Genomic DNA, 23,261 nt, shown 5'->3' on the forward strand with positions numbered 1-23,261 from the left:
CTAGACTGCATAGTTGGAAGAAAACAGGCTGGCAGTGGTGGTATTATGATTTGGGGGATGTTTTCATGGACATCACTGGGTTGTTTCATCCCTAGTTTCATCCCTATTGAACACACTCTCACTGCCAGATCCTACCTCGGCATTGTTTCTGACCAAGTTTTGCTCTACATGGTGACCATGTATTCAGGTGGCACTGGACTCTCAACAAGACACGGTCTGCATTGTGTGCAGGAATGATTCAAGGATAATGTCCAAGCATTTCATGGGCTTTCCTGGTGCCAAATTCCCAACATCAGTTGTGGGATGTGGTGGAACATAGCATTTGCCAATCCATTCCAGTGCCTCATTCCATTACCAAACTCCAGGATGTCCTTGTGTCCAGCTGGTCCAGGATACCTGGGATACTTTCTATGGTCTCATGGAGTTGATGGCATGCAGGATGCAAGTGGTTATTACGGCAAGTGGTTATTACGGTGGCCCAACAACAAGTAGGTGGTCTCACGAGTGTATATTAGTATAGTTCTTTAAATAATTCATATCAGCAAGGAAAATGAGAATGAAAATATAAATTTTGAGTTGGAATGGAAATTACACTGTGGTAGTTAAAATAAAAGGTTACAGTCTAAAAATTTATTGCTGTTATCTTTGTATTGAGGGTTTTTGACACGAGGGCCTCCTGGGCCATATTGTGCCTCTTCATGATTTACTTATGACTGAATATTTTATATTATGGTTATCAGAGATGATTATATAAATTTTAAAAAAAACTTATGCATTTTAAGTATTGAAACAGCGCTTCAAAATTTGCATTATTACCAAAAATGTGTAATAAAGTTCCTGCAAGTTGGATAGAGAACAGAAACTGGATTTCTGGATACATGAGTATTGAGGGCATTCTATTAGGATATAGTTGATAGTTAGTTGGGATTGACAGAAGGAACATTGAGGAGGATTCTCTCCAAAAAGCAAGAAAGTATGAGTTGTATAGGAATTGGAGTCCTACCAAATTCACTTCTTCTCGCCTGCTTCTTCTGAAACTAGAAGTCCATGGCTGAGATTCTTTTTTAATCTGGAATAGTTCATTATTGATTTGAGTTTGTCACAATTCAGACCATTAATTCCTATATGTTGTTTTAACAATGGATTTATAATCACAGTGTATGGCACTTTTGGATTGCAGAATGATCCACTGTCAGGATGTTCAGCAGCACAGTCTGCACATTCATTACCTGAGATGCCAACAGGGATCCAGCAGAAGGTATGGATATTTGGTTGGATGTTTGATATTGATATAATCTAGATCATATCTGTTTCAGAATGGGATGGCATGGAGAGGTAGTAGACTGAATGGAGGTGACTGCACTTAAGGAGTCTGTATATATCAGAGCTTGCTTGAAATGCAGACTGCTTATATTATATAGGGCTAGTTTTATTGTGTCCACAGAATTGTACACTGCATTCAGTAGGAAGAGACAGCTATTGAGAGGGTAGAAGAAATTGCTGCAGAACCTACAACTTCATCTGTTTTGGAGCAATCAATATAAATATGTAGTTTCTCTGAGTTTTCTAAGATGTGGGTTTCATGTAGCTACTGAAAGTCGTTGTTTGGCAGGTAGCTTTTCCCCAGAAAGAAATTATCACAAAGAGGTGAGAATTGAATCCAGAGAAGTTTAGAAGGAGCAACGTCTTTGAGGATATGCTGGATGTTAATGTTCAAACTGAGAATGAGCTCTTCAAATCGAAGACCCGCAGGGCAGTTTTCATTAGGTTTATGGCAATATAGCATTACATATTGAGGATCAAACAGGTATTCCCAGCTGGGATGAGATGGAATATTTTTAATTTTTGCGGCACAGTTACACAGTAAGGATTTTAATCTGGAGTGTGGTGAGGGTTCATTTGCTTCAATATACAGGCTCTGGACAAGAGATGTACTGAAGGCTCCCATGGTTATGCTTAGAACACTATGCTGAATAGTATTCAGACATAACAAGGAACCATTCCTTGTGGAGTCATAGACAGGTAATCCATAATCTAAGCAGGACTAAATTAAAGTTTTATAGAAATGTGAGATGGAGTGTCTATCAGCACCCCAGGAGTTAGTGGAGATAGCTTTTATGGTATTATATATTTTTTATTCAGACCATCTGAAGGTAACTATATGAATAGAAAAACTAAGTTTATCGTTTGGATATAAACCCAATAAATGAAAATTGTTAGCAAGATGAATCAGGTTATTTTTTAAATATATTTCAGGATGTGGATGTAATTTCTGTTTTTTACAGAAATGAATTTCAGTGGATTTCTTTTCTGTTAAGGAATAGCCATTCTGTTGCACCCACGATTCTATTCTGGCTAAGGAAATTTGAAGTTACCTTTCAATGGTATTCATAGTTTGTGACTGACAAGAGATAATGGTGGCACCTCCATAGCCAGGTGGGCAGGAGCAGCAGTGCGTAGCACACGCTTCTTGATTAGACCGGGGGTTCGAGCCCGTGAGCCACCAAATATGGAGGATGCGGAAAGGTCAGGGAATTACCACCGCATATCCCCGGAGCAATATGGCCTTAGTTGCTAATGCTCCAAAAAACCAAATAACAACAGATAATGAGGTCGACAGCAAACATGTATGATTCAACCGTATTTGGTATGTCTCATGTCATATTTGTAATTCTTATCATAAATAATGTTGCACTGAGGATGAAACCCTGCAGCATACCCTCCTCCTCTTGTAAAAATGATTTGGATAAATTGATCATATATCTGACCTGGAACGTTCTGTGGTGTAGGAAGTTTTGTGTAAATTGAAGTAATTGCCCCCCTTAAACCAATAGAACAAAGGTCCTGAAGGAGGAGGATACCATATCACCATGTGGTATCAAAGGCTTTTTCAATATCAAGATTAACCATGACTAGATTTTGTCTCTTTATGAAAGTATTGCAGATGTTTGCTTCTGCTTTGATCATCACATCTAAGGTTGAGCGATTCTTCTAAAACCCATACTGATTTCTGTTTAGCTGATTGTTAGTTTCCAGAAACCATGTTAGTCACCCGTGAACTATTTTTTCTAAGCCTCTGCCTAAACAGCTAGTCAGTAATTATGTGGTATGGTATGATCCTTCCCTGGCTTCAGAAATGCTAGGAAAATTGAATGATGCCAGGAGTGTGGATAAGTATTTTATAAAAATATTCAATTGTAGAATTTCAACAGGGAGCTTATTGCTTTATTTCTTTTAACATTATATAGTAGACTCCATCAGGGTGGATGTTTTATTGAGACATTAAAAGTTCTGGTAATGTGAATGGCTGATTGAATGGGTGTGATACCATAGTACAAAAGTTTATTTTATATTGTTTTGGAGATGCCTTAATTTGTTGAAAGGTTCAGTTGTAAGTGGATACTGCTGATATACTAGCAAATGAGTCAGCTAATGCATTCGCTATTTCTGTTGATGCAGACAACTCCTTCCCTTTCTAATTTAGGATTGAGGCTGGAGAATTCATGTATTTACCATTAAGTACTTGGATTTTCTTCCAGATGAGTCTGTTGTCCATGTCCTTATTAATGGTGGAAGTAAACCTTATCTATATGTCTTTCTTTGCTTTTATTCTTATTTGGCGGAACTTGGCCTCGAGTCTTTTAAAGTTAATAAGATTACCAGTTGTGGGGAATTTGCAAAACAAATGCCAACTCTACTTTTGTCTGTTTAGCATGTGTGCATTCCTGATTCCATCAAAAACTGCTGTTTGCATCTCCCAGGCAGAAATTTAGGTATGCAGAATGAGCAGCTTGTACTATCTGGTTGGTTATATGAATGGTGACATTATCAATGGGCTGGGACTAGACTATACCATCATAAACTGGCACGAATATGTCTCTCTGAATTACAGAGACATATTCATGCCAGTGTGCCCTACAGAATTTCCAAGTGGAGCACTGCAATGAAGACAAGTTTACTTGTATTTGAATCTTGCAAAGGATAGGTAGATGATCACTATTTAATGGGATATCAAAAACTGACCACTCCGTATTGGCATATATGGAGGGAGAGAGCAGACTGAAAGGTCTATTGTAGTCATGGATACTGTACAAAAATGAAAATAGGTGAACTCACCAGTGGTAAGATGATGAGCATTGAGGGATTCTATTATTTTACCTCTTTTGTCAACTGACCGAGATCCCCATAGTCAATGATGAGCATTGAAGTAAGTAGAATGGAGAGGGCAGTTTATCTATTAGATTTTCTAAGTCTTCTGAGGAGAAAGAAATTAGGAGGGAGATATATATAGGAGCTATTGTGAGTGATACACCTCCAAAACAGCAAACTACATGTAGTGCTCCTAACATCAGATCGTTTCAAACTGGACAGGGCACTTCTAACATTTCATTGAATATCACCAGCAACTCACTTTTTCTATTCCCAGTTTCAAGGTGGATGTTGTTCAAGTTGGATGCATTGTGCATTTATGTATAGTGTTGATTGTGAGTAGAAAGAGAAAATGACGATAGTGGATTCATCCAGCAAATTCAAATAGGTTTTAAAAAAAAGAAAAAGTTTTATATTATGTTTGAAACACACAAGAAGTCTCCCGAGAATTTTTTAAAATTTTTTTTTACAGCATGTCGATACAGAGTTCATCAAAACTCTGTATCGACATGCTGTAAAAAAAAAATGCAAAATTTTATACCGTGATGCAGAAATTAATACCAATGTTTGCATCTATGCTTTTTGTGCTGTACTGACAGGCCAACTCCTGCAAATTTAAATATTTCTGAAATGTTGCTTTATTTGTTAGCAAAATTATTTTATTTCTACCCACTATTCTTATTTGGAGATTAAGGTATTTGTAAGACTTGGTGTCTTACAGAATTACTTTCAGTAACATAAAACGTAACTTCCTGTTTGTTTTACCGCACGGGACTTCTCAGAACAAAACACCTGTTGTTACTGTCTTCCCACAACTTGACATTTCCAGATGGAATATTGACATAGTAGTAGTAGTAGTGGCACATGATGCAAGAAAGCAAGTGTAGGAGCTTATGCAGCATCAGCCAAAAAAAAAAAAAAAATCACACCATTCCCTCCAAATGCCTATCCAGTTCCTCCTTAAATTTATTTAACCTATCAACTTCCACAACTACAGATGGAAGTTTGTTCCAGCAATTAACCACCCGCTGGCTAAAGGCAAATTTCCGCACATCTATTCTACATCTGTCCTTTCTTAATTTGAACTTATGTCCCCGTAGGTTCGTAATCTGAACAAGTGGAAGGATCCCATCAGAATTCAGCGTGCTCAACCCATTCAAGGCCTTATAGACCTCAATCAGATCACCGCGCAGGTGCCTAGTCTCCAGCCACTGCAATTTGCAGAACTTAAGCCTCTCTTGGTAAGAGAATCCCTTCATTTCCCTCACCAATCGTGTTGCTCTTCTCTGTACACGCTCAAGCAAATCTACATCCTTCCTAAAATGAGGCCTCCAGACCTGTACGCAGTACTCAAGGCGTGGCCTGACCATTGCCTTATACAGAGGGACAATCACCTCCTTTTCCCTGCTAGCAAAATTCCTATATATCATTGACAAAACCCCATGACCTGCCCTAGCAGCCTGTCTGCATTGCTCAGAAAACTTCATATCTGACTGCACAATTACTCCCAGGTCTTTTTCATTTTCTACCACCTTAAGTGTAGTACCACACAGTTGGTACGTTTCTCTGGGGTTACTTCTACCCATATGCAGTACTTTGCAATTGTCAAGGTTGAACTTCAGTTGCCACTTCTTAGCCCATCTGCCCAAATTATCTAGATCCTGTTGCAGTAGCACACCGCCATTACTGTCATTAACAACCCTACCAACCTTTGTGTCATCTGCAAACTTCGACATTAAGCCTGATATACCTTCATCAATATCATTGATAAATACACAAAACAACAGTGGACCCAACACCGAACCCTGTGGGACTCCACTAATAACATTAGTCCACGAAGAGCAGCACCCATTGATTACCACCCTCTGTCTTCTCCCACTTAACCATCCTTTTATCCATTGTAGCAACTTACCCTTAATACCATTCTGCTCCAATTTGTACAGTAGTCTTCCATGCGCAACAGTGTCAAAAGCTTTCCTGAAATCCAAGTATATGATATCAAAATTATTTTTTGCATCCAGTTCCTTTGTGACCACATCATAACAACCAATCAAATTTGTCAGACAAGATTTTCCCTTAACAAACCCATGCTGTGTTTGAATTATTGCTGCAGTCTTGTCTAGATGATCCTGCAATGCATCTTTAACCAGTGACTCCATTATTTTACCCGGAACAGAAGTTAAAATAACTGGTCTGTAATTACTCGCGTCACCCTTCGATCCACCTTTGTGAATTGGGGATACATTTGCACATCTCCATTCCGTGGGAACCTTCCCTGAGTCCAAGGATGCTCTCATAATTATGGCTAAGGGTTTGCTTAGTTGCCTTGCCGCCTCCTTTAATATAACTAGATAGATTCCATCCACCCCAGGTGCCTTTCTTATGTTTAACTTCAACAATTTCTCCTCCACTTTGCTCTCAGTTATTACAAAATCATTAAGCACACTGCTACAATTTGATAACCTTCTTCCATTTTCAAACTGTAATAATTCCTCACGTGTGAATGTAGATGCAAAATACTCATTCAATTTGTTTGCTATCTGAGCAGGATCATCAACAGTCGAACCATCGATGTCTAGTGGATCAATCATATTCATCCCCTTCCTTTTAGAGTTTATATAAGTAAAGAAATCCTTGCTGTTTTTCTTAGCGTCTTTTGCCAAAGATTTCTCGTAATCCGCCTTCGCCTGCCGAACCTCCTTTGTGACCTGATTACAGACTAGCTTATATCTGCCACAGGCTTCTGCGTCACCTGATAATTTATATGCATCCCATGCATTTTTCTTCTCTGTCACGAGTCTCATTAGTTCATTTGATAACCATTTGATAGCCTAAACCTTGAACGATATTTCTTAATCGGTATATAAAGTCTAGTAGCTTCCACGATTAATTCCTTGAATGCTTCCCACTTAGAATTTACTGTTGGTAACATCGTCAGTTGATCCCACTGTACAGAATTTAAAAACTGTCTGAAACCACTGTACTCCCCTTTACGGAAGCAAAAACCCTTTCCTTTACCCCTGACGGTAGTTACCTCTTTGAGTAAATCCCACTTCAGCACACTGTGATCACTGCCACCTAGTGGTTCCTTTATCTGCAAATTCTTAATACACGAATGATCACTGCTGATAACCAGATCAAGAGTGTTACTTTCTCTGGTTGCCTCTCGAACATGCTGCTGCAGAAAACAATCATCCAATAAATCCACAAAAGTCTGACTAGTGTGTGAGTGACCAACCCACAAGTTCCAGTCAATATCTGGGAAGTTAAAATCCCCCATTATAAGACATTCTGATTTACTGGCCCACTCTATTTCTCTGTACAATTGTTCATTGTACTCATTCAAGTCATTAGGCCTATAACACACTCCTACCCTTATTTTTCCTTTCGCAGTGCTTATCTCACACCAAACTGACTCAACAGAGCACTGTTCATGAATATTAACTGGGTGCACTTCCTTTGATTTTATGTTTTTCTTAATTAACAGCATAACACCGCCTCCCTTTCTGTCCTGTCTATCCTTTCTGTACACATTGTACTCCCCAAATTCCAGTTCTGCATTCCTTATATCTTTGTGACACCACGTCTCTGCTATCCCAACAATATCCGCCTTTGATGTTTTTCCATATTTCTTTCCATCCTTTTGAAGCAGAAAACATTATCTACTACCCACACTGTAACAGAGAACTTTCCGTGCAACAAATGCTAATGCAAAGACACCAATTTTCAAAGTTTGTAATGCAGCTATCAACAGAAATATTTTCTTGAAATTTAGTTATACGATCAAATCATACATCCAGAAAAGGTGCTGTACCGATATTGATCCATAAAAACAATTACAATAACGCAAACTTTTTTTTGAAAATTAAATTTGCATTGCAGTGTTATCAGTTTTACACTAGTGTTTCCCCATTTCCAGTGTAGCTTCCAATTGATGAATTTCCTCGATTTTGTGTTAGTAGATGCAATATACACTGAATAAAGGAAGTATGATCTTTTTTTTCGTTTTTCAAAAACAATCCATTGAAATTCTTTCGGTCATGTTTTTTTATGCCAAGAAACAGTTGTGTGCATTATTTTATTATTATTATTTATTTTTTTTTTCCCCCTGTATCACGCTGGCAACGACTCTGTACTTTGTGGCTTACTGAGTGCTTTCATTGCTTTCACAATACTTTTTAAGAAGGAAAGATACCGAAGTTACGTTTGAAATGAAATGTTTTCAAAATTTGTTTTGAAATATGACAGAGAGCGCATATGATTCTTTTTTGTTAAGGCCGACATTATTTGCAGTGAATATTCTTCAGCAATTTTCCGATTACTGTTTTCATCTTATGTAATCATAATAAGGTTCTTTATTAACTTAAATTATGTACATTCATGATTCTGTACACAGATTACCTAGAATCTACCAATAAATTGTCTCTGCAAGTGAACAAACTTGTATTTCATTAGCTAATGAAACAGTACTAAAATAGAAGTAATATTTACAATAAATATAAGGTTCAGAACTGAGCTTTCTGATTCTTCTCATGATTACATAGTTCATCCCAGTTCGGAAACATTTATTTTCCAATTTCAATACAACACTTTGCCTTTATTTCTTTGTTGGAGTAGTCTTTTAATGGTGTGTTGTACAAGAAAGGCCTCCTTTCCACCTCACAAATAAACTCCTCTGTGTCAAACGTAGTCTTCCCCAAAGTATAATAAACAAATCAATTAAGGCCAACCACCCCACACATGTGGAAAATGTCTCCTCAGGCTATGCAAATGCCAAGGTATAACGAGTCCGAAGTGTTGTACATGCTTGTAAAGCGTCTGAAGGCATCAGCAGGCATTTTATGCCAGCTTACATCTTCCTATGCAGCGTTCGAAGTGTCTGTCTAGTTTACATGCCTTTACCCTCTGCTTCCTGTAAAACTGGGTGTTGGAAGGCATCGTCGACGCCGCACTTCACGCACTCGTCTAGTATAGCCCTAAGGCTATGCCAACTGGTTTATACCAATCAATAAGATTCTGCAAATCATCTTTTGTATTCTGAAAGCTACAATTCCAATGAAAAATTCTTTCCATTACGTGGTTTTATGGGTTGTTTTTGGTCAACTTTTAAGTTGTAGTTTGCTTGTATCGACCTATTTTTCTTCAAACAGGCCTCTGGGGTTGGGAATGTTCAAATTCATAATAACTGCAATAATACTACATCAATGGTAAAACATTAAAAATACTCTCTATACGTTAAAAAAGTTTTCCTCTTAGTAATATTTATTCAAGCCAATGGGAGAAGAGAGCATGGCAATTACGTCACTACAAATGCGCCAGTAAATAATTACATAAGTCATTTCCTGATTAGATTTCGATCAAGGTGTTATAATGTTAGTAGAGGGCAACCATCACTAATCCGGCCACCGGTAATAATGCTAATTCGAACATAATTTCAGCAAAAGTAATTTCAAATTTTCTGGGTTGGCTCAGCGACCTGCTGCTACTGTTTTGGTGGCATTGGTTGCAGCATCAAAACTCGTAAACACTGGCAAGCCATTTCTACTTGTTTTTCTGCATTTATTATTATAATCTGCTCATATTTAGCCCTAGCCATGGTTCCAATGCATAAAGGAAGTGCCTCTCGTGGTGTAAACGCAAACACTGTACATTGTTTGCTGGGATTTACAGTTGTAAATCCCAGCAATTTCTCTCAGTTCCTCTTATTTTAGTAATTTTCTTTTAGCCATTCCTTTTTAGCTTTTTTTTTTACAACACACTTGTACAAACTTTTGGAAAAACACACAATATGATGGATAATACAGTGCACTAACAAACTTGTTTTCACAAAATCTCTAGCTGACCAGGCTAGCTGGGTGGGTAAAGTGCCTGCCTGGCAAACTAAAGGTCTCGGGTTCGAATCCCACCTCAGGCTTGGATCAAAGTACTGCAAAAACCTTGGGATTATGGCCACAGAAGCTGATGCGCCAACAACTACAAAAAAAAATCTCTAACAATACTGACACTTTGATAATGATCAGTGCATTTAGAAAGGTGTGCCTTTTATGTAGAAAAGATTTGACTCACTCAGTCATACCTCTACATTTTACATAGAAAAGCATTGGCAGGGTTTGGCGAGCTAAATGAGCAGGGGGCAAAGCCCCATAGTACTTTATTAAAATAAAAATGGTATAGTAAAAACCAGATTAAAATGGTAATAAAATAAAATAAAATACGCTATTTATACAATAAAATAAAATACACTGTTTATACAATAAAAATAAAGCATATAAATTGTACAATAAAACAACACACGATATAAATCACTAAATAAAAGTGATAAAAACACAACAGTAGATTTCAAAGACATCCACCTCCTTTATCAACAGTAATACTATGTATAAGTATAGCGCGAAAGCATCAATAATACATAGCCAAATCTGAATGAACAGAATATTAGCAAAGCAGCATCTTTTAAGTTATATCTCATATTGTGAATACCTTCACAACGAGTTGCCATGATATTGCACTACTTCGAATAAGTAACGCTTCACCTGAGGAGAAGACTAATGTTACTTATTCTGAGAATAACTAGTGCGAAAGCATCAATAATACATAGCCAAATCTGAATGAACAGAATATTAGCAAAGCGGCATCTTTTAAGTTATATCTCATATTGTGAATACCTTCACAACAAGTTGCCATGATATTCGAAGTAGTGCAATATCATGGCATCTTCAGGTGGTATATGACTTCCATCAACCGGTGAAATACCACCACTTTGCTTATTGGAGGCTTGAAGTGGTGAAACCCATGTTTAGTCTCTAAAGCAAAGTTTCCGGAATCATCCCACCATACTTCTCCTTCAACCCATGCACGGTACTAAGTACTATAGGTTTTGATACCTTTCGTTGGGGTTTTCATAAAAAAAAAAAAAAAAACTCGTTGTGAAGGTATTCACAATATGAGATATAACTTAAAAGATGCCGCTTTGCTAATATTCTGTTCATTCAGATTTGGCTATGTATTATTGATGCTTTCACACTATACTTATACATAGTCTAGACTTTTCCATAGCTTGAGGCTTACGCCCTAAACGCTTTATAACCAATGGTAATACTTAAAATGTGTTATAGCACATCCTTCAATATCTGCAGGATCGCAGCTAACAGCACGTTACTGCAGGAGCATACCAGGCAGAACCATTCATCCCATCCAAGAATCAGTTTCGAAGAGTGGATGAATACGGATTCCTCCCGTCTCTGTTAATAGTGTTATGCTCAGAAGAGCAAATCAGCAAACTCTCGAGCCATTTTAAGTTCCAAAATCTATGCGACCGGTCAACAATAACAGCTTTGTCAAGAGAGAGATTTGGTGGTACTTTTCCCAAAAATGTTCGGCCACAGCAGATTTCTCGTAATCTGCAGTCTTTATCGCATTAATATGTTCTCCCATACGATCTTTGAAAAGGTATTTTATTTCCCCAACATAACACTCCCCACATTCCCTAATATACGGGTTTAACTGAGCGAATCGCTCGAGTATTGCCAGACACGCTGTGTGCAGCTGCCACGGTGAACACTGCACATAGTTGTGTCAAGGGTTAAGGATCCCATACCTAATGAAGGTATAACTGGGGTCATATACGAGATAAAATGTCTGGATTGTGGGGAGTATTAGGTTGGGGAAACAAAATGCTGTTTCGAAGTTTGTACGGGGGGGGGGCATATCAATGTAATAAAGACCCCAGATTATGGGAAATCTGCTAAAGCAAATGGCTCAAGAGTTTGCAGATTAGAGACAGGGGAAATCAGTATTCATCCCCCCCTCTTCGAAACTATGATTCTTGGACGGGATGAACAGTTCCGCCTGGCATGCTCCCGAGCCATTTCCGGTTCTAGTGCACGTGTGGAGGATACTGCCCATGCTCCTGCAGTAACACATGCTGTGAGCTGTGATCCTGCAGATATTTAAGGATGTACTATAACACTAAGTATTACTGTTGATAAAGGAGGCAGATGCCTTTGAAAGCTATGATTGTGTTTTTATCGCTTTTATTCTGTGATTTTATCGTACAATTTATATGCTTTATTTTTGTTGTATAAACAGTGTATTTTATTTTATTACCAGTTTAATTTTAATCTGGTTTTTACTATACCATTTTTATTTTAATGGTCAGGCCACACCTAGAGTACTGTATACAGGTCTGGAGGCCTCATTTCAAGAAGGATGTAGAGCTGCTGGAACGAGTACAGAGAAGGGCAACAAGATTAGTGAATGGAACAAAGGGGTGCTCTTACAAAGAAAGGCTTAAGTTTTGCAAATTACAGTGTCTGGAGACTAGGCACCAGCGAGGTGATCTGATAGAGGTGTATAAAGCCTTGAATGGTTTAAGCATGCTCAATGCTGATGGGATTCTTCCTCTAGCTCAGAAAAATCACCTGAGAGGGCATAAATTCAAATTGAGGAAAGACAGATGTAGGACAGACGTGCGGAAATTTGCCTTTAGCCAGCGGGTGGTTGGTTGGTGGAACAGACTTCCATCCCTTGTGGTGGAGGTTGATAGCCTAAATAAGTTTAAGGCTCAGCTGGACAGGTATTTTGAACGAACAGAGGGGTGAAGTGGAAGTGGGTTTTTTTTTTTTTTTTTTTTTTGGCTGATGCTGCATAAGCTTGCTTTCTTGCATCAAATGCCTCTACTAATGCTAACGGTTTAGGTACTCTCCGTTTACATTGACTCCTTTCTGCGACCAGTCTAATCTTCTGAAAGCTTCCCCAAGAGCAGCAGTAAACAGCTTCGGAGATATTGTGTCTCCTTGTCGAACTCTTTTCTCGATTTTAAATTTCCTACTGTCTTTGTCTAGCCTAATAAAGGATGTAGCACTCTCATATATTTTCTTCAAAATCATAATATATGGAGTATCTATGCCTTGTCTTTCCAGTGCCCGAAACATTGCCTTATGCTGTATGGAGTCAAATGCCTTTTCATAATCCACAAATGCCAGGCATAATGGTGTTTTGTATTCATTTGCTTTCTCCATTAGCTGTGATATTACGTGAAGGTGATCCATAGTTGAGAATCCTGTCCTAAAGCCAGCTTGCTCTTTCGGTTGATTCTACTTAAGTATTCTTTCTAATCTGTTAGTAATGACCCTTGTGAACAACTTGTAGATGTGGGAGAACAAGCTAATTGGTCTATAATTTCCAATTTCTGATTTATCTCCTTTCTTATGCAGCAAAACTATGATTGCATTATTCCACTGCTTAGGCACCACACCTTTTCTAATGCACTTTGTGAAGAGCCTTGCCAGTTTTTGTGTTATGTCTCTTCCTTGCAATTTTAACAACTCTACAGTAACTTCATCTTCCCCCGGAGCTTTCCGATTCTTCATTTTCTTCAATGCATGTTCTACCTCATCAGGAAGAATATCGGGTATGTCGTATGTGTTGCTACTTTGCAATCCATCTTCCCCACTGCTGGTATCATTCCCTCGCTCCTTGTATAATTCTCTATAGTAGTCTTCTGCTATTTGAATTATGCCTTCTCTTCTGTTTATAAGTACACCATCGCTATTCTTCAGTTTCAGTATCATTTGTCTTTCTGTATTACTGCTCATGGCTGCTGATTTAAATCCTTTGTTTTCCCTTAATGCTTGTTCTACTTTTCTTGTGTTAAATCTTCTTATGTCCTCTCTGAGTCTCTTTCTAATGGCTTTGCATAACTCAGTATACTAAATTTTCTCCCTGTCAGTGTTTTTCTTGCTCTTCATTTGTCGTCTTTGGTTCATCATGACAAGTGTTTCTTGACTAATTTTTTCTTCTTTGGATTTCTGTTTCCCTATAGGTTTCTTGGGCTTTATCACTTTCAGAAAGTTGTAATATTCCTCGTCGATATCTTGGTCCTGAGCAGTCTGCAGAAGCTCAAACTTGTTCTTAAGTTCCAGTACATACTGCTTTTTCTCCTCCTCTGTTATTTCAAAGACCTTTGTATTATTTACTTGAGTCAGTTTTTTCCTTTCCTTTCCTACAGCTATATCAAGTGTACATCTTACCATTCTGTGATCACTTCCAACATTTACCTTATTCCGGACGCTAACATCATTCACAATATATCTTCTGTTAGTGAGGATGAAGTCGATTTCATTAGTTGTTAATCCATTTGGACTCTTCCATGTCCACTTTCTGTTCACCCTTTTCTTGAAAAAAGTGTTCATTGATGACAGTCCTTGAGATTCTGCAAATTCCACAAGTCTTTCACCTCTTTTATTTCTTTCACCAATTCCAAAATTTCCTATAGTTCCTCTTTCTGCGCCGTTTTGCCTTTTTCCAACCTTAGCATTGAAGTCCCCCATAATAATAGTGTAGTGGGTTTTCTGCTCATCTAGAAGACTCAATTTCAGTGTACATTTCTTCAACCTCTTCATCATCATGGCTCGATGTTGGTGCATAAATCATTATAATCTTTAGCTTGTACCTCTTAGAAATCTTGAATATTAGTCTTGACACCCTTGGTGATGTACTTTTGAATTCCAAAATGTTGTTTTTAAAATCTTTATGGACCAGAAACCCAACTCCACCTTCACTCCTTTCACTGTTTCCATTGGTACAGCAGATTTCCACTTGATAAACTTATAAGTGATTCATTTCTTCTTCTTGTTTCAGCCAAACCGATGATATTCCAATTCACATTTTCTAATTCCTTTTCCAGCTCTAATATCCTGTCTTCACCGATGAGTGATCGTACGTTATAACAGGCCAAGTTCAATTTCCGTGCATGGCAGCCTGGTCGTACCCAGAGATTCTTAGCACCCTCTGCTTCCACTCTGATCCTCTCGCTGCCGTAAGAGGGAGAGTGAAAGCTGCTGGGGACTGAGGGCCATTTGTATTGTTGTGCTCTCATTGCTGGAGGGTTTGGTCTTTTCCTCTTCACGCTGACCAGGCGTCTTGAAGAGAACCACTCTACACGTTCGTTGCCACCTAAGTGACGTAACAGGGCTTACCATTGAGAAGGTGTGCATGAGTGGATTTTAGGGAGGCAGGCCAACCGGCTTCTCCTAAATCTTCTGTAATAGAGAGATATTGGATCCATCAGTGTTTTAGGCTGAGTGTCTGATAACACACAGGATACCTGTTCCCCTCTAAGCCCCTAATACTCGACTTACATAATACTCATCTATTAAGTTTTTGCCAGCTGGTGCAAATTTAAAAAAATCGTGGAAACTTATTTTGCATCCCGTAGGAATAAATGGAGGTATCGTGAAAATATCGTAATGTGAGCCGAATAACACACTATTTTTTTTTGTAATTCGTTCCAAGTCCTTGGAAGTTGAAAATTTGCTATATTACTAAGCTATTTATCTCTCTAAAAGGTCATATTTATAATGAAAACTGCCCTACCCTTTCATCGCTATCATATGTTCCCGTTATAAGAATCAATTTCGAACACTTTCGTGATATTTTTCTAAAGCACGTTTCTGGAGGTCACAACAAAAAACAAAATCAATTTGTACTTTCCGGTTTATTGGGCTTTTCTGTCAGTGCATCTAATTATAAACGGGTAGTAAACTAGATTTTACTGCATTTGCGATAATACCGATAACTGCAATTGTGTGGGTTTTTACGCTATTATGGTGAAATATGCTCCCCTTCACTGAAATCTTCAATCATATAAAAAAAATGTTCAGAAACTTCTCTTTATTCCTATTTACTTATTACAATGATGAAGGGAAAGCGACCAACGAAATGTGCAAGTGGTGGTAGTGCCAGGAAACAAAACAAAATTGATGTAATACTGTTTTAAAGGAAAGTGCATGTATAAAAGAACATGTCAAAGGATCAATGCACTTAGCATTAGCATTAGTAGAGGCATTTGATGCAAGAAATGCAAGCTTATGCAGCATCAGCCAAAAAAAAAATAAATAAAAAATAAAATAAAAAATAACCACTTCCACTTCATCCCTTTGTTCGTTCAAAACATCTGTCCAGCTGAGCCTTAAACTTATTTAGGCTATCAACTTCCACGACAATGGATGGAAGTCTGTTCCACCAACCAACCACCCGCTGGCTGGCTAAAGGCAAATTTCCTCACGTCTATCCTACATCTGTCTTTCCTCAATTTGAATTTATGCCCTCTCAGGTGATATTCTGAGCAAGAGGAAGAATCCCATCAGCATTGAGCATGCTCAAACCATTCAAGGCTTTATACACCTCTATCAGATCACCTCGCTGGTGCCTAGTCTCCAGACACTGTAATTTGCAAAACTTAAGCCTTTCTTCGTAAGAGCACCAATTTGTTCCATTCACCAATCTTGTTGCCCTTCTCTGTACTCGTTCCAGCATCTCTACATCCTTCTTGAAATGAGGCCTCCAGACCTGTATACAGTACTCTAGGTGTGGCCTCACCATTGCCTTATACAATGGAATAATCACCTCCTTATCCCTGCTAGAAAAATTCCTATATATCATCGGCAATACACCATGAACTACTCTTGCAGACCGTCTCCACGGCTCAGAAAACTTCATATCTGCCTGCACAACCACACCCAGGTCCCTTTCATTCTCTACCACTGTCAGTGTAGTACCAAAGAGTTGATACGTTGCTCTGGGGTTGCTGTTTCCAATATGTAGTACTTTACATTTGTCAATGTTAAACTTCATTTGCCACCTCTCAGCCCATCTGCTCAACCTTTCCAGATCCTGTTGCAGTAACATAGTGTCAGTAGTGTCCTTGACAACCCTGCCAACCTTCGTATCGTCTGCAAACTTGGACATTAAGCTTGATATACCATCATCAATATCATTTATAAATACAGAAAACAATAATGGACCCAATACTGAACCCTGAGGGACTCCACTAATAACATTAGTCCACGATGAGCAGTGTCCATTGATTACCACTCTCTGTCTTCTCCCCCTCAACCACCCTTTATACATAGCAGCAATTTGCCTCCAATGCCACACTGCTCCAATTTGTGCAGCAGTCTTCCATGTGCAACAGTATCAAAAGCCTTTCTAAGATCCAAGTATATAATATCAAAGTTATTCCCTGCATCCAGTTCTTTTGTGACTGCATCATAGTATCCAATCAAATTGGTCACGCAAGACTTCCCCTTAACAAAACCATGCTGTGTCTGAGCTATAACTGAAGTCTTGTCTAGATGATCCTGCAGTGCTTCTTTAACCAGTGCCTCCATTAATTTTCCTAGAACAGAAGTTAAACTAACAGATCTATAATTACTTGTGTCGCCCTTTGATCCTCCTTTGTGAATTGGGGTCACATTTGCACATCTCCAATCCATGGGTACTTCCCCTGAGTCCAAGGAAGCTCTCATAATTATGGCTAAGGGTTTGCTTACTTCCTTTGCTGCCTCCTTTAATATAACTGGATGGATCCCATCCACCCCAGGTGCCTTTCTTGTATTTATCTTCAACAATTTCTCCTCCACTTTACTCTCAGTTATTACAAGATTCTCTAGCTTACTGCCAGAGTTGAATACACCTCTGGCATTCCCCTCGCTGAATAACTCCTCGTGTGTGAATGGCAATGCAAAATATTCATTTAGTTTGTTAGCTACCTGAGCAGGATCATCAACAGTTGACCCATCAATATCAAGTGGACCAATCTGATTCATCCCCTACCTTCTAGAGTTTACATAAGTAAAGAACTCTTTGCTGTTTTTCTTTGCATCCCTTGCCAAAGATTTCTCGTAATCTGCCTTTGCCTGCCTAACCTCCTTTGTAACTTGGTTACAGATCAACTTGTATCTATCATAGGCTTCTGTGTCGTGTTAATTTGTATGTATCCCATGCATTTTTCTTCTCTGCCATATGTCTCATTAGTTCATCTGACATCCACTTAGGCCTAAACCTTGAACAATATTTCTTAGTTGGTATGTAAAGCCTAGTAGCTTCCAAGATATGTTCTTTGAATGCTTCCCATTTTGAATTTGCTGTTGGTAACATCATCAGTTGGTCCCACCGTATAGAATTTAAATACTGTCTCAGTCCATCGTAGTCGCCTTTACGAAAGCAAAAACCCTTCCCTTTACCCCTAATGATAGTTACCTCTTTGAGTAAATCCCACTTCAGCACACTGTGAGCTGAGAGCTTGATGGGCCCCTCACTTTTATTCCTTTGAGGGCATCCACCCTGTCCTTCAAGCTCTCATATAGGCCCATAACAACGCTGAGTTGTCGCCTGATTTCCTTACACTCCTTGCATTGCGCACACACAAAGACATCCCCCATGGCAGTATCATGTCCCGTACCCGACTACTCCACAAATATCAAGCAAGTAGTGCATTTTAGTAGGCTGTGATTCAGAGGACAACTGCCCCTCCTCAGTTCTCCCCTGAGCCACAGCACTCCCATTAGCTTGAGCCTTTTGCTTTGCTGCTCTGGTCTGAGTCATGATTTGATTTAATTTCAATTTCAGTACAAAATTAAAACCCTAAACTTATATCCCAACACAGTTATAATGCTATATTTATGTTTCAGTATTGAGTGTTATCTACGAAATCCCTTTATATAACTTCCGTATCAAGTTAAGTATTAATTATTTATTTTTTACTAATTATTTATGTTACGTAACCCAAGTCGTTATATGTATAGTTAAAAGTACAATTTAATTGACAATGAAGTTCAACAAGATTAATTATCTGATTAATTGACAATATTATGTACTATACTATATTAAGCTTATGCTATCTAGTTCGAGATATTTGTATCGCGTAGCAATGGCGACAATTTACGAACGGTAAACACGTGGATTTGATACCCTTTCCGATACTAAGTAATACCTACAAAATCTCTATCTAAGTTACTTTAAACTATCGTAAATAGGAATATAAAGCTACTCTAGAAAATAAGTTAATATGCCAATTTAAGCTAATAAAACAGAAAATAAATCAGAAAAAACTTCTGTTCCAGGAGCGGCAAAAATGTATGGCCACACAGGCTACTCTCATTCTCAGACCGACTTAATATCAACAGTGATCACAAAACAGCATTCAGGTGCCATATCGAAGATGGAATAGCTATTAATAATAAAGATGGAAAATGAGATTCGGAAGCAAGTGCCCCTTCGTCTAATGACCATTCAAGCAAAAGCAACAAGTATTTATAAAGATATTAAGGATAAGTATGGCAAACCCCAACTCAAGTTCGTGGCAAGCAACGGGTAGTTTAATAGGTTCAGGCATTGCGCTGGTTTCCACAATGTTAAAGTATGTGGTGAAGTCGTCAGTGCCAATTCTGCAGCTGCAGAGAAATTTTGTGATGTGTTGGAAAAATTATTGATGAAGGCAGCTATTCAATGCAGAAAATTTTTAATGTTGACCAGACTGCTCTGTATTGGAAAAAATATCGGATCAAACATACATTGCCAAAGAGGAAAAGACAATGCCAGGTTTCAAGGCTTCAAAAGATAGGGCCGTGCTCTAGGTGGGGCTAATGCAGCGGGAGATTACAGATTAATAATACTGCTTGTTTCCATTCTGGAAATCCTCATGCATAAAAGGGCATCAATAAAGCCACCATATTTGTTGTGCATTTCTGATCGAACCAGAGAGCATGGATAACAATATCTCTCCTTGAGGATTGGTTTAAATGCTGCTTCATTCCCGAGGTTGAAAAACATTGTAAAGACAACAATGTTTGTTTCAAGAATTTGCTTCTATTAGATAATGCTCCTGAACATCCTATGCATCTAGATGATTTCAATTCGAACGTGAGAGTCATATTTCTACCGCCAAACATGACTTCACTCATTCAACCTATGGATCAGGGTATTATTTCAAATTTAAAAGCATACTATTTACGCACAACATTTGCTCAGGCATTTTCTGCAGTAAACAGTGAGAAAATTTTTACGTTAAGAGACTTTTGGAAATCTTACAATATTTACCACACCATTTTAAACATTGATAAGGCCTGGGCGGAAATTACTAAAAGTTGTTTAAATGACGCATGGAAGAAAATATGCTCATGGCATTCAAAAGGCTTCGAAGGATTTGAAAAAGATGGATCATATGAAGCGGTTATGGATAAGACTGTAAAGGTTGCAGAGCTACTTCATTTGGAGGTTGTTGCTAAAGATGTGGAGGAGTTAATAGAAGAAGAAGAGAAGGAATTATCTAACGAAGAACTTATTGACTTGAAGAAAGCAATAGTGAAAGAAGAAAATGCTGATGAAGCTCAAGATGAACCAAATGAGGAGTCAAGACGCTTCACCAGAGAGATAGCAATGGCATCTCGTGAAATTGCATCAGCAATGGCGAGGTTTGAGATGGATCCTGACAGCGAATGATTCTTAAGTTAGAGGGGTGAGTGATGTGCTTGCTTACTACAAAGAAATTTACGATGAAAAGAAAAAAGCCACCGTCCAGTCATCCATTAATTTGTTCTTTCGTAAGGTTGAGTGGCTGACCCCTTCTAAATCTCCACAGCCCTCAACCTCTGTAGCAGCGTACTTATCAGCTGAAGACGCCAATTCTGGCAACAATGCTCAAGAGGTAAAACTTACTGAGGTTATACCTGTCTCCTCTTTTTTTGTAATTTTATAATTTTTAAATTGTGCTTTTGTAATTTTTCCTACGCGTGAGAAAAATTAAATAAATACAATAAATAATTCTATTCACATGTTCGTCGAACATTTCTTTTTTGATTTAATCAGTTCAGTGAGCACAGTTGCGAGCATGTGGGGGAAATTCTGACTTACAAAGCTTCCCGTGGAATGCAACCCTTACGTAAATAGGGGAGTTCCTGTAGTTCAAGTTCACATGTTTTTGAGAAAGCCGGGTGGTTTCTCTTAAAATTTGGGCAATGCAGAGTAGTGATGATACTATCAGATTGGTTATGCTCCTTTGACTCACAGTTAGGACATATTGCCTCACAATGACATGCAGTTTGGGAGGATCCGTATTTTTGGCATTTGTAGCACCTGATGATTTGGGATGGATGGTCAGACACAGCAATGTAGATAGCCTGCTTTCACAGATGTTGGTAAGTTAAGAGAGCTAAAAGTGAGAATTATGCTCCTTGTTGGAACAAGATCATCTCTTTGAGTTATGATTCTCCTTGGTTGAATGACTTTTTGTTTGCATAGCTCTTGGACAATTTCTTCCTCTGACACAAGTAGTAAGTCCTCCCCATTCTGTTTTCATTCTCTTAGAGAAGTTTAGGGTGGCATGAAAAGTAACTTTTATTGGGTTTCCTCCAATAAAGGTTGCGAGTTTTAATAGCTTCAAAGAATACTGAGGTTGGATAGTTGTTACCAGAAGATCACCCGACTGGAATCGCTTTATTAATTTAGGTGAACCTGCAGCAGTCTCAATGCATTTCTGCACAAGGAAGGGTGATAATTTACTCGGAGGCTGCAAGATGAGGAAAGCTGATATCGCCTCTCGAGGGGGTTATTTTCAACTTCTTCAGTTGAGAAAAGTCATTTTCAGTGTCATTTATCTAGTCTTGAGCTCGATGGCTATAAAGATGGAAACATGTTGTTATCCATCTTTACCCCTTTTTAGCCCTGGGAGACTGATTTCTTCTACTGGGTTATAGTCCCTACAACAGGGAGGCAGGAGCAGTGCCGCTAGAGTGACCAAGCAGTATAAAAGTTAGTGCTAGTTTAAAGGAAAAAAGGTGGTTTTCCTTTCTGAAACTTGCTTACAATTCTTAAGTTTGTTATTGATTAAAGAGAACGTAAAAAAACTCTTCTGATGATGAACTGTGGTTTGCCATGGCACCTGGGGCCCTAAAAAGTTGTAATACAGTGGAATATAAAAAGTTTTGTTATTTGGCTTTTAGGAGCATTAGGAACTAAGGCCATATTGCTCCGGATATATGCAGTGCTCATTCCCTGACCTTTCGCATCCTCCGTATTTGGTGGTCACGGGCTTGAACCCCGGTCTAATCAAGAAGTGTGTGCTACGCATTGCCACTCCTGCCTACCGAGGCACCGGAATATAAAAGGCTGAATAATGTTCATACATGAACAAAAGTTATATGGTTGCTATTAAAGGATTATCAAAACTCCACTGAATCGTCAATGTACTAGAGTGCCAAGGATCTAAATAAAAAAAATTGCAAATGGAATGTTTTTGCCATTTAGGGTCACTTTGGCCACTGAAAGAGAAAATACATCATATGTTTGGAAAAAGGTTTGAAGCTCAACTGAATTACCTACGGTATGACAAAACTTTATTATCAACTTATCACCCACACTGTGAAGAGTCAAATACAGATAAATTGTAACCAAGGGAGTGACTCTATGCTATGTTTTAAAAGTGTTCTTCCAAAAGGAAATTGAAACTTGTTGTGCTTTTTAAAGACTTGTTTATATTATGTTTGTTAGTTCAATTTAGCTGTATAAGCTATTTGCCTAATTTGTTATTCAAGTTGCTAATATAAAAAGGAATAAATATTTATGTAACTTTTAGCTGATTAGCCAAATGGCATGGAGAAGTCAAGTTATGTTTGAAGTGAGAAAAACTAAGAAAAACAATGTTGAAAAAACAAGTTACCAATTGTTTGCTCAAGCAGATTTTTTTTTATGATATAATTTTTTTTTCTCAAATATATTCTATTGTTTTGTTTTAACAAGATATGTTTGTCATTTGTTTGGTTAGTTAGCAGAGAAAATTCATAAAAATGATGCGCACTTCAAAGTATCAGGATCTGTGTTAATAAAAGTATAGAAAACAAACTTTTGGCCAAACAAATGGGGAATTTTTTTTTTTTACAAATACCCTTTCATGGGAAAGTTATCTATGACTATTGTCATAGATTTATTTATTTATGGCTACAAACTATCAGGGTATTTATTTAATAAAAGAAAGTATAAAAGGGTTAAAGGAATAAAAGGACAGCAAGCCCACATTAATAACTTGTCATTATAATTAAACTGCACCGAGAATGCAATAGCTTTGTGAAAGTTAAAATATACATTAAAACACAGACACATACATACTTATGTGTGTCTGTGTTTCATCAGCAATTGATTAGAGGATATCCTGTTCAATTAATCCATTTGCTGATGAAACTGAGAAATCAAGCCACTGGCAAATAGGCTAAATTAATAAAACTGGTTTTCTCACCTAAATGCACTGATCAAGTATTTCTTCTCATTAGTGAGGC

At 38.1% G+C, this 23,261-nt stretch overlaps 1 protein-coding gene across 1 annotated transcript in view; it reads right to left on the reverse strand.

The window, feature by feature from the left end:
- LOC150076217 (uncharacterized) overlaps positions 1 to 23,261 on the reverse strand; it is a 385,004-nt gene that overhangs the window by 248,277 nt on the left and 113,466 nt on the right. The window lies entirely within an intron of this gene.

This window comes from Mastigoproctus giganteus, chromosome 13 (assembly GCF_048544385.1).
Source record: "Mastigoproctus giganteus isolate SK-2022 chromosome 13, ASM4854438v1, whole genome shotgun sequence".
Lineage (NCBI taxonomy): Eukaryota > Metazoa > Arthropoda > Arachnida > Uropygi > Thelyphonidae > Mastigoproctus > Mastigoproctus giganteus.